This window comes from Papaver somniferum, chromosome 2 (genome assembly GCF_003573695.1).
Source record: "Papaver somniferum cultivar HN1 chromosome 2, ASM357369v1, whole genome shotgun sequence".
NCBI lineage: Eukaryota > Viridiplantae > Streptophyta > Magnoliopsida > Ranunculales > Papaveraceae > Papaver > Papaver somniferum.
The window spans coordinates 57718308-57731000 of NC_039359.1; positions in this window are offsets into that span (position 1 = coordinate 57718308).

The following is a 12693-nucleotide window of genomic DNA, read 5'->3' on the forward strand; positions in this document are numbered from 1 at the left end:
TTTTTTAAGTATGAATTTTATTAAACTAATTAAAGGGCTATTACACGAGGGTATAAAATACCCAAAAATTCATCGATTACAATAGGAATGATATGCCACGGATCTAATGTAACAAAACAATGGAGTAGAAGGTGAGCAGCTGTCTTATTTGGTGAGTTAGGAATTGCCATTTTGCTCTTTTTACTGTTGTGTTTTCCGTTTTTATGCACTCTTTCATTTGTTTTCAGTTTTTGTGCGCTCTTTCATTTTTGTTTTACATGAAGTTCGGAATTTCTATTTTCCTGTTACTGGTTCAGCACATCTCTAACATTTTTGTTTTCTTTACTCTTCTGTCCCAATATTAATTGACCTATTTATTTTTAGATTTTTTGTCCCATTAATAGTTGATTTTATATCAGTTGATACTCATATTTACATTCATTACGCAGGTGTTTTAAAATGCTTTTCAATAATATAATATTTATGAATATTCGTGGTATAGGTTGAAAGATATATCATTTATAAATTGTACTACTAGGTCAATTAATAATGGGATGGAAGGAGTATTTGTTTTCCATTTTTGTGGGTTTTCACATTTTTGTTTCACGTACGGTTTTTATTTGGCATGGACACTGTCTTTGGAATATATGGCGTATGCTATCCACCGAGGTGACCGAGTGGGTCGTGAATCTAGTTAGCTCGAATGCATTCCAGGCATGTATACAGAAGATAGTTAAAAGTCCAAGTCAGCGACAAGATTTGAATATTCTACCTGGATAAACTTAACCTAGTTGTTATTATGATTTAGGGTTTTTTAATTATCCAATTATTGTTATAAATAGGAAATTAGGATGTAAATATATAAAAAAATTATCTCAGTGTCAATTGATGATCATCAATGTAGCTTGTGTGAATATTGGCATCAGTGCTGAACTATGTATGATTTCATTCTCTCTTTGGTACATTATATTTCGATCCATACTCATAAATTACTACACTTTCTTTTCTTTTACTTACACTATTATACAAACATGTAGAGGTGCAAATTGCGCCGGGCCAACACGTGGGCTAACACACCGGCACATCATGTATATTTTTCCAACACGTGGGCTAACACAATACATCACGGCACATCATGTGTATTTTTCCGACACAACATAGCACAACACGATATTTAACACGGCGCGACACAGCACAATACAGCACGTAACGCACTAGGCACATGATTTCGTAGGCCGAACTGTACCGGACCGGCACGTTTTACACCTCTACAATCATGCATTTCTTTTACATTATCATACAAATATATAGTCGATCTGGTTCAAAATCTTCCTCCCTTTTCACTATATATCGTTCTTATTTTCCACATTTTTGTTCGTTTGGTTTACCAGATCTTAGCACATCTGTATCTGTATTCCGTCAAGAACCACATCCACCCATCCACATCCACCCCTCCACCCACTCACTTCCACCATTCACATACACCCCCACATAAATTCTTCACTTTATTTCTTCTTTAACATTGTACTTATAGAATGACTTGGGCTAGAGCTACAAAAGAATGCATGATATATAGATTTTTTTGTTACATAATAATCTTTTTCTCTTTTGGCGTATAGCCAAAGACTACCCTAGAGTGACAAGTGTGTCACTCACAATTGACCACATGCCATATGTACTTTACACATGCGAACAGCTCCATGCAATTTGCACAAAGCCTCAAAGTAAAGCTTAGGTTAACTCTGGCATTGGCTCAGTGGCCTTGTTTTGCTTGAGAGGAATTTCAAAAGAGAGTTCAAATATCGTAGAGTATATTTATTAGATGCTTTTTCTTTCTTTTGATCTTCATTGACATCATTAGTGACAGCATCGACATTTCGTTTCCTTTTTAATAGTATTGGACTGATCGTCTGATATTTGAACCAATAAAGTCGATAAGATTCTTGGAAGTGGAATAAAAGAAGACGTACATGATAATATTAAAAATCGATCGATTGATCTGATGTGTTTGGACCCTATACCGTTTTACCCACAAGTCGACCCCCAAAAGAATAGTGACGAAGTCGGATATATATGAGCACGTGAAAGTAGTGGTTCCTATCCAGCGATTGATTGTCCATTAAAATCACGCAACGCGTATTTAACCAACTCAGCACCGGTGGAGCATGCCCATTGTCAAACTCCACATCTGTATATAGATTCATTTTGACCAACCCAAGTTACCAAACCTTTCCTTGGAATAGGAAGATCTTGACTGGTGCAGGTTTTCTCTAGCTCTTTTAGTCTTTCGGTCGTACTAGCCAAAAGAACACTAAAACTCGTGATTTAAAAAGAACCTTTACTGGTAATTTAGTCAGGTTTCTGGTATGATTCATCGAACCCAGTGACCTATACTGTGAAGAAAGCCTTGCGCGCCTATGCAAACGTAGGTTGGGGACCCTATTAAAGAGGCCTAGCTACGAAGATAATTGGAAGTCAGCGATATAAGGTGATACTTCGGCCTTCAATTCTTGATCTTTGCTCCCACTTACAATATCTTATTATATGTAAAGCTGGGCATAAATGTTGGAAAATTGAATGTTCTCATAATCAGATGATTTCATTTGTATGAATGGGAGAATTGAATCTGTTTGTGACTTTGTTTCCACTCAGTCCTTTCGGCTATGAATTTTTCTTATCTCTACACAAAAGGGTAACAAAATACACATAGGACACATGCATGCCGGACGCAACTGTCCCAAACATTGGGTTCATATTGCATTAATCAAATTGAATGGAAAGAAACTAAAGCCACGATGTATCGGCACCATTGTATGCCCTCATTGGCACAAACATTTCTTTTTCCAATCCATTGACACAGACATTTTAGTGGCTCTCCTTTGTCTAATTTGATTAGTTGGTTAATTAAAGTTTAATTAACAAATCAATTATGCTTTAATTTTATTTTGCGCCGTAATAAATCTTAATTTGTCGGAACAAAGTTATCAATTAACTTTTACGATCCCACTTCTAATTGGTTGTGGAGGCTACTTAGTTGACTAATCCTAATTATATATGTAATCAAATACTGCCTCTGTTTTAAAAAAAAGTGATATTTTCACTTTTTCATTTCTATCTAAAAATAGGCTAAATTAAAAAAAAATAAAAGTATCACTTTCCTAAAACGGAGGGAATAATAAATTTGCATTTTTAGTACTGGGTCCATATATTCTCCTCTAGCTACCTCCATATACAAAACGATGAACATTTGTTGACAAATGCCTTAGCTTTTCTCGGACTTGTGAACCCAAGCAATAGCTTGCTTAATACAAATACTTTTTCTTAATAGTCATAGATCGAATCCTTAAAGAAAAAAAGAAATTTAGCTTGTTTGATGCGTAAAATACTTGATTACTGATTAAGCTTTTGTTAGATGGTCGACACAGTAATAGATAAGCTTTCGCTTATTGGTGGACATGATAATACGCATATGTAAGCACTTTTAACGCGTATAACCGTATATAATCAAAGCTATGATGAAGCATTCGGTATACAGAATAAATTTGATTAGTTAACAATTTAACATGAAAGTTACGGGTAAGTAGGGCAAACATAATTAGCTAACCAAAACTAGCGAATTGATTTTATTTTGTTCTAAATATATACTAAGTATTACACTTCTTTTTTTTTTTTTTTTAATCCTACTAACTTGCTTTTTGAAGAATGACTGTACGTCCGTGCTGTAGATAGCATGTGAATAGAGATAAGAGATAACAGAGATGAGATCGGGAAACCAAATAGTAGTTACGGTATATTGTTTCTAGTGGTGGTAGTGACGGTGATTTGTCAGTGGGGACTGACTGAAAAAGGAAAAGTAGACCAACTTTTTTTTTGGAGACTTACTAGAAGTAACAGAAATTTAGAATTACAAGACACCTTGACATGAGGAATTGGTCATTTATGTAACAGCAGATTGGGATATACAAGATCAAACAGTGAGACACATAGTCTGAATGAGTTATCTAGATAGATCATGTTTCTATTACTCTTCTTTATCTAAACTAGCTACTTTACTTTACCTTAGAATATGAATATCGTAGTAGAATAAACCAATATGATAGAGATTGGATCAATAAGAGATCAGAGAGAGAGAGGGGGAGAGAGAGAGATAGAGAGTTAGAAAGCGAGGTACTTGGGATCCCTATATAAATGATCAACAAGCCATCAGTTTTTCTTCACACAGAAAACATCTCCTTATAAAACAGTTGATCAGGGATAGAGTTTTGTATAGAGATAGCATTGAGATATAATGGTCAATGATGACGAAGGGAACTAGCTAGAAAGCTAGCGTCTGAAGAAGTCCTTGTGATCTTCAGTTCAAAGGTGTGCGGTGTACAAAGTACAGGTAATATTAACTGATATGCATGGGTTTATATGGTGACAGAAGAGAGTGAGCACACATGGTTTTCTTGTATGAATGTTCCCATGCTAGAATCTATGCGTGCTTACTCTCTATCTGTCACCCCCAAACACCTCATATTAACTATCAACCACTCATTTCACAAAGTATATATATGTGATGGCTTCAATTAAATTATCTTAGTCCAGGACTTCATGTAATATTGATATGCATGGGTTATATGGTGACAGAAGAGAGGGAGCACGCATGGTTTTCTTGCATGAATGTTCCCATGGTTGAAGCACTGCGTGCTTACTCTCTGTCTGTCACCCAACCACCTCTTTCTCTCTCTCCCTCTCTTATTTACCTTGGTAGTTCACTTATTTACCGCAGTATATACTTAGCAAAACAAGTATACTTAAGCAAAACCATATTAAGTACTTCAGGGTGTATATCTCTTGTTTCACTAGTTATTTATATGTACTGACTTGAGCAGGGAAGTAAAAGGTCATATTCACACCCCGATAATTGTTCTCACTTAACCCTAGTTAGCCATCGAAACTATCCTGGCTGATTTGATCTTCAAAGCGTATATCTTTTTGTTATACTTATTAAGGGCAAGGTTGATTGTATTAGATAAGATTAATAAATTTTGTTGGAATTCTGCCTGTTCTCGATTAGGCTAGCTAGCACAGTTTTTCAGCTTCAGCAGCGACCAAAGATCCAAACTTGCCAGCAATATCTTACCCTTACTGGCGATCAAAAAAATAAATCAGCTTTTAGACGACGAGACAAGCGCAACCACTAACTTCATCAATTCTTCACATGTATGGAGCAAGACTCCTTTCATGATATGAGCGGCAGCACTTATATCTGGATGCCTATTCTATGTGGAGCTACGGAGACAAACAGCTGATCATATCTTTGTCATTGGATGCAAGATTACTGCTTGTATATGGAGGCCCTTCTTTGGCGCCATTTAGCTAGTTGAAAATTGAATGCGAAAATTGAATCATCTTGCTGTGGTATGTTATGCCCTAATTGATGAGCTAGGTAGCATGTATATCAACTATTCTTGTTGTTTCATGTAATATTCCGTGTATAAATATTCTAAAGAAAGCATATATACTAGCAATGATTTCCAACCTTTCTCATTAATCCAATTCCTCATACACAGAATGACATAATTGTTTTGCACTGAGTAAGTTTTTTTTTTTTTTGATCGGAAAAGAGAAAATATATTAAAAATGAAGAATGTACAAAAGTATACCCATGTAGACTAAAAGAAAAGGAGTAACAGACTAGGCGAAACACAAAAAAAAAACAAGACTAGTTACAAGAATAAATTTTCCCAATCCGTCGTCACTGAACTTGAGAAGTTCACATGCACTCTTTTCCCTGCTTCAGAAGACGAAAGGAGAATTAAGGTTTTAGCCTCAGTACCTAGGTCATCATCTGTCTTGTAGACGTGATTGACATTGAAGATGCGGTTGTTTCGTTCAGTCCATAAACACCAGAATATAGCTGTTGGGATTAAGCTCCAGATGTAATTTCCATTGGATGTGAAATTCAGGTGATACCAACAATTAGCCAGCGACTTAATATTCCTTGGCGTGACCCAAATGCAACACGAACTTGGGAGTAGTAGTGACCAAACCCTGAAGGCAACCCTGCAATGAAGAAAAAGGTGATCTTGTGTCTCATCATTGCAACCACAAAGCGCACAGAAGTTATCTACTGCCATTCCTTTGCGTAAGAGCATATCCTTCGTGTTTAATTTCCCATGAACCAAACTCCAGACGAAGATATTTACCTTAGGAGGGATCGACGTTTTCCAAACGAACAAAAGTGGTAAATTTTCGACACCCGCAGACTCAACCAGTTTCAAGTATAGGGTTTAAATAGAAAAGACACCCGAAGAATGCAAGGTCCACCTCCTGGTGTCCGTTAATCCATCAAGGATAGGCGGGGAATCACCAACGACCGTAAGTAGTAAGGCGTATTCATCAACCTCAACACCAAAAAGTACACGTTTGAAGTCGAACTGCCAGCTACCGTCACCAGATATCATTTGAGCAACTTTTGCATTTCTATTTCGACAAAGCTTGTAAAGATTAGTGGAGACAGTAGATAATGGAAGCATCCCACACCAGGCATCATTCCAAAAAGAAATTTGTCTCCCTGAATGCAAATATAAGGTATAATTTTCTCCTACTAACCTCGCAGCGTCAGCAATCACACGCCAACAAGAAACCCCGTAAGATTGTGAAACTTTCCCCGGTAACCAAAAAGAGAAATCAGCACCATACTTATCTTTTATTATCCTGTACCAAAGTTTATTTTTCTCAACACCAAATCTCCACCCCCATTTAGCTAACATGGCTAGATTCATTAAATGCAGATTACATAATCCCAACCCGCCTTTTTCTTTTGTAGCTTGAACCAAGTCCCAGTTAACTAAATGTGATGTTTCTGCACCCTCTTTGATTCCCACAAAAAATTACGCATCTTGTTCTCAAGCGCTTTAATGATAGAAATTGGCGCCTTAAACAGAGAGAAATAATGCGTAGGTAATGAAGATAAAATATTTTTCAGAAGTACCAACTTACCTCCCCTGGATAAATTTATTCTTCTCCAAGTAGATAGACGAGCATCAAACTTCTCAAGAATCGTATCCCAAATACTCTTAAAACCAGGCTTTGCACCAAGCGGCAACCCTAAGTATACCAAGGGTAGAGAATCTGTTGAGCAACCAAATTCAGTAGCCCAGACAGTTAAATCTGGTACATCTACGAGTCTGGTTTTAGAAGTATTGACCTTCAAACCAGCAATATACTCGAAACATTGTAGTGCTGAAAACAAATTATGTAACTCCTCCTTACTATTATCTATAAAGAAAATAGTATCATCAGCATAATGAAGATGATTAACAGTAATACTGTTTGGAGAAACTGAAAAACCACTGAATAAACTTTGATTAGCAGCCCTATCCATGTATCTCAAGAAACCTTCCATTGCTATATTAAACAAAAGAGGAGAAATCGGACAACCTTGTCTAACACCTCTTGTACTAGTGAAATAACCGAAGGAGGACCCATTAATAAGTACAGAGAAAGAAGAAGTGGAATAACAGAACCTCAACCAATTGCGCCATCTTCTGCTAAAACCCATTTGGTTTAGAACAAATTCCACGTAAGACCAATTAACCCTGTCAAAAGCTTTCTCTTGATCAATTTTGCACAGAATTCCAGCGTTCCCAGACCTGAGTCTAGAATCTACTAATTCAGTAGCAATCAAAGTACTATCAACAATTTGTCTACCTTCTATATAAGCACACTGAACTGGAGATATGAGCTTATCCATAACAAGTTTTAACCTATTAGCCAAAACCTTGGCAATAATCTTATATACACTAGTCAAAAGACAAATAGGTCTGCAATCTTTTATAGTCTCAATATGATCCTTTTTTGGAACAAGAGTAATGAATGTAGAATTATGTTTAGAATTAATGTTACCTTTGGTGCAGAATTCGTTAACAGTTCTCATGACATCATCCTCGAGAAAGAACCAACACCTCTCAAAAAAAAGAACAGGGAAACCATAAGGACCCGGAGCCTTGCCACTGCCTAAATCACGAATTGCCTGTGTAACCTCTTCTTCAGAAAAATCAACATCTAAAATTTCCGACTCCATAGGAGTAATACTGTCAAACTCGATGCCTTCCAAAGCACTGAGTAAGTTTTCCTTCTCCATACAACTCAAGGGATTATAAAATGGCCTAAAACATTTTATTTCAGCTTAAACACCAATTGCCAACAACCCAACATTAATTTTGCCTCGCAATTTTATTTTGCTTTTTTTAGGAAATACCTGGTCTTTTTCTTCAACACTTCATGGGGATAACAATTTCTTTCTATAGTTTGTTTTTACTCTATAGATTTTGATATTCGGATACCCTTTCCTGTAAATTGCTATTAGGAACCATGTTTTTCTTATCTTTTTCTTTTTGAAAGTTAACTTAACAAATGAGGAAAAAAAAAAAAAACTATGGCTGCTAATCAACTTATAACAAACGAGGAAAAGAAAACTATGGCTGCTAATAACGGTTACGACTTGCTTGTGTGTGTATCGTCGAAAGGTGAAGAATGTTTTATCATATACGGAATTTGGTACACCCCTTAAATTGGTTTGAAAGAAAAACCCAGGATTTCTAACCTCTGGTTCAAGGGTCAGATGCCAACCAAGTCCAACGGCAGAGTCAAGAACTTAAGTAATAAGGGAAACAAACAAATATGGTAATCTAAGAGAATCTTTGTAAAATAAAGAATAACAATGTGGTTTGAAAGCTAGTTGAGAAGTGGAAGTAACTGACTGCACTCTCCTACCTGTTTCTGTCTCTGACCAGCTTGGTTCTTAATTTGTGTGGATCTCTTTTTTTCGCATTTTGCTATCAAGCTAATCATTTCCTAAATTAGACTTCGGAAACCAGTGGATACTTCGCAATATGGCAGCAAATCTGGGATGAAGGGAACGAAAGAATTCTCAGCGATTAATAAAAATCAAATGGGCGGGTTGTTATACAGTGAAGGTGTCTTAGGCGTGTTTATTTAGCTGGGCAAGGGTTCATTATCATTCTAAGCAATTTAAGCTTGTGGACTTCATGCACGATTGGGTTTTTCTAAAATAGTAACTGAGAACTACTTGTAAAGTTGTAAAAGGGGAAAGGAGTCTATGAACTATGGTTGTACACCCCTTAACATGTTTTCAGGATTCTAAGTTTTGATAGGTGTTTGTTGTATATCTTGAGTGTAACTCGGCATTTTTTTTTTAGTGAATTTTATCTTTTCCCAAAAATTGTACCTTGATGATTATATTAAACCTTGTGAACTAAAATTTGTTGCCTAGTGAAAAATGAATTCGCTATTTTGGGATAAATTCGCTTTTCTCTTACACAGGAAGGAAAATTACGGAATATGCATCTCAAACGTAACAACCAGCGATTAATTCCTTTCAGGTGGACTCAGCATTTTCCAAAAGAATTTCTCATTTCTAGAGGTAGTTTCTCATTTGTAGAATTAAAGTTTAGAATTCTCCGTGAGAAAATGGACGCGTGAGAGAGTTTGAGCTAAAAGTAATGGCTTTGGAAGTCTTATCTGATGAATCAGGGAAATCCCTTTTTGCTCTGATTAATTCAGCATATCCCCAGCATATTTGCCATTTTTCAATGGCTTGGATACTTTTCTTACATTATAACACAAATATGGTCGATGCGTCTCAAAATCATCCATAACTTTCACTTTCATTATTTATTTATTTCAAGATTATTCTTCCACATTTTGCATGCATTTGGAGACTATACTGGCAGATCTGAGTATTCTCCATCAAGATCCACATCTACCATTCCACCCACTCACAGCCACCAGCCACAAACACCCCCAAAAGAATTCTTCATTCTTCATTTTCCTTTTTGTTACTGTTTTATGAGATCGACTTGGGTCAAAGCCACAAAAGATTATACGATATATGGAATTTTCTTTGTTCTCATCTTTTTTGTTTTGACGTATAGCTAAAGCCTACCCTAGAGCGACGAGTGTGGCACGCTCATTTGGCCACATGGCATGTATACTTTGCACATGCATACAACTTCATGCAATATGCACAAAGCAACACAGTAACCTGATTTTAGTGGCCTTGTTTTGCTCCAGAGTGTTTCCGGAAGCGACTTCACATATGTAGGGTAAATCTGTCAGATGCTTTTTATTTCTTTCTTTTTAATCTTCATTGGCATCATTAGTGACAGCATTGGCATTTCTTGTTTTCTTTTTAATAGTATCGGTCTGATTTGATCTTTGAACAAATAAAGTTGTAGTTGTAGGAAATCCTACAACCACACCTGTATAAGAATTAGAGGAATATACTAAGAAATCATGATGAAGATCATTCGTTTATTCATTGAAATCTTAAGTTGGATACAAGATAATACAAAGGTTTTACCTTCTTTCCAAATAAATTTTCTTTCTCCTAATTTCTTGTCTAACACACACACTAAGAGATCTATCCTTACATGACAGCCCTTCCCTTTATATAGGATACTTACATAGTGGATGTGTTTGAGGGTGAAAACGGTTTCTGCTGATTTCGGTAATTTCGGGTGTGTGGGTGAGAAACGAGTCTAAACTCTAAACAATGTACTTCAAGGGAGTACTTTAGATACAAGAGATCAATCTGTACAAATCCGTCCTAAACCAAGAAATGGTCGTTCCAGACTTGCTTCGGTCACAAAGAGGAGGAGAAGGGTTGGTTTTGGGGAGGGAAGCAAAGAGAGTGTTGAGACCAGAATAGTTGATCCCGGAAAAGTAGATGTTTTGTGACTTGCATCAGAAAGTGGGAAGCTAACAGATGGGAAAGCTAGCAAACGTTTTCTGAGTGTTGTATGCTCCTGACCAGAACTTGTTGTTCGGTGGAAATAGGTAAGACCTATTTATACAAGTGAAGTGAAACGTACTCTGGTCTCATAAGAAATGGAAAACGGATGAGTAAATGGGAGGAGGGGGTAACCGGTAACGCCTAAAATTTATGTTTCATAAAAGAAAGCGTTTTACCATTACTCCCAGTATTTACTAACCGCCTCATCCTTATGACACTGTCTTGTAACGGGCGTAGTGTACGCCGCACGCTGTAAACCGCCAAACCAATACCCAATGATCATCCCCCAGTTTGTGACATGTGTTGATGTTTCGAATGTTTTCGTGGAAAACATGTAGCATGTTGTTGTTGTTTGGCAAGTTGAGCTTGGGAGACTTGCCGGCTCGGTGGTGACCTTCGACGGTCGAGATTTTGCACCTTGAGAGGAAGGGTAGCCGTTGATTATTGCAACCCTTCGTTTGGTAGCCAGTGGCATGAAAGCATAGTCGGCATGGCTTTAATATGGCATAGTTTAGGCGTGGGAAAAAGCTAGGGTTTTGGCATTGTTTGGGCGCGACCAAAACTAGGGCTTGGCGTCGAGCCAAAAGGTTGCCTGCGTTAACTGGTAACCTTGGACAGCTAAGATCTGCGTCTTAGATGGAAATCTGGCCGTCGATTGTTGCAAGCCCTCATTTTGGAAGCCGTGAAGGGAAGGCCAGCATGGTATGGTTTAGGCGCAGTAAGGTGGCTGGCACGGCATGCCATTGGCACATGTGGCATGGTCGGCATGCCTTGGCGCGGTTTAGGCGTAACCAAAACTAGGGTTTTGGCGTTGGGACAAAGGTTACCATGCGTTGGTTGGTGACCTTAGACGGCTAAGATCTGCATCTAAGATGGAAGGGTGGTCGTTGATTGTCGCACGCCTTCATTTTGGCAGCCGTGAGGGGAAGTCCGGCATGGTATGGTTTAGGCGCGGCAAGGTGGCTGGCACGGAATGCCATTGGAACATGTGGCATGGTATGGTTTAGGCGTGGCAAGGTGGCTGGCAAGGCATGCCATTGGCACATGTGGCATGGTCGGCATGCCTTAGCGTGGTTTAGGCGTGGCCAAAACTAGGGTTTTGACGTTGGGACAAAGGTTACCATGCGTTGGATGGCGACCTTAGACGGCTAAGATCTGCATATCATATGGACTGGTGGTCGTTGATTGTTGCAACCCATCGTTTTGGCAGCCAGCGGCATGTAGCGGGGCCGGCATGGCTTCGGCATGGAATCGTGGCTTGCATGGTTTGCCAATGGCACCGTGGCGCGGCTGGCATGGTTTGATGCCTTGGCGTGGAGGTGTGGCTGGCACGACATGCCATTGACACATGTGGTCCGGCTGGCATGGTTGGCATGCCTTAGCGCGGAGATATGGCTGGCACAGCATGCCATTGGCACATGCGGCTGGCATGGTTGGCATGCCTTGGTGCGGAGACGTGGCTGGCATGGCTTGCTATTGGCACGGTGGTGCGGCTTGCATGGTTGGAATGCCTTGGCGCGGAGATGTAGCTGGAACGACATGCCATTGGCGCATGCGGATGGCATGGTTGGCATGCCTTGGCGTGGAGATGTGGATGGCATGGTTGGCATGACTTGGCGCAGAGACGTGGATGGAATGGTTTGCCATTGGCACTGTGGCGTGGATGGCATGGTTTGCATGCTTTGGCGCGGAGACGTGGCTGGCATGGTTCTCCATTGGCACGGTGGTGCGTCTTTAATGGTTGGCATGCCTTGGCGCGGAGACGTGGATGGCATGGTTTTCCATTGGCACGATGGTGCGAATGGCATGGTTGACATGCCTTGACGCGTAGATGTGGCTTGCACGACTTGCCATTGGCACAGTGGTGCGGCTTGCATGGTTGGCATGCCATGGCGCGGAGACGTGGATAG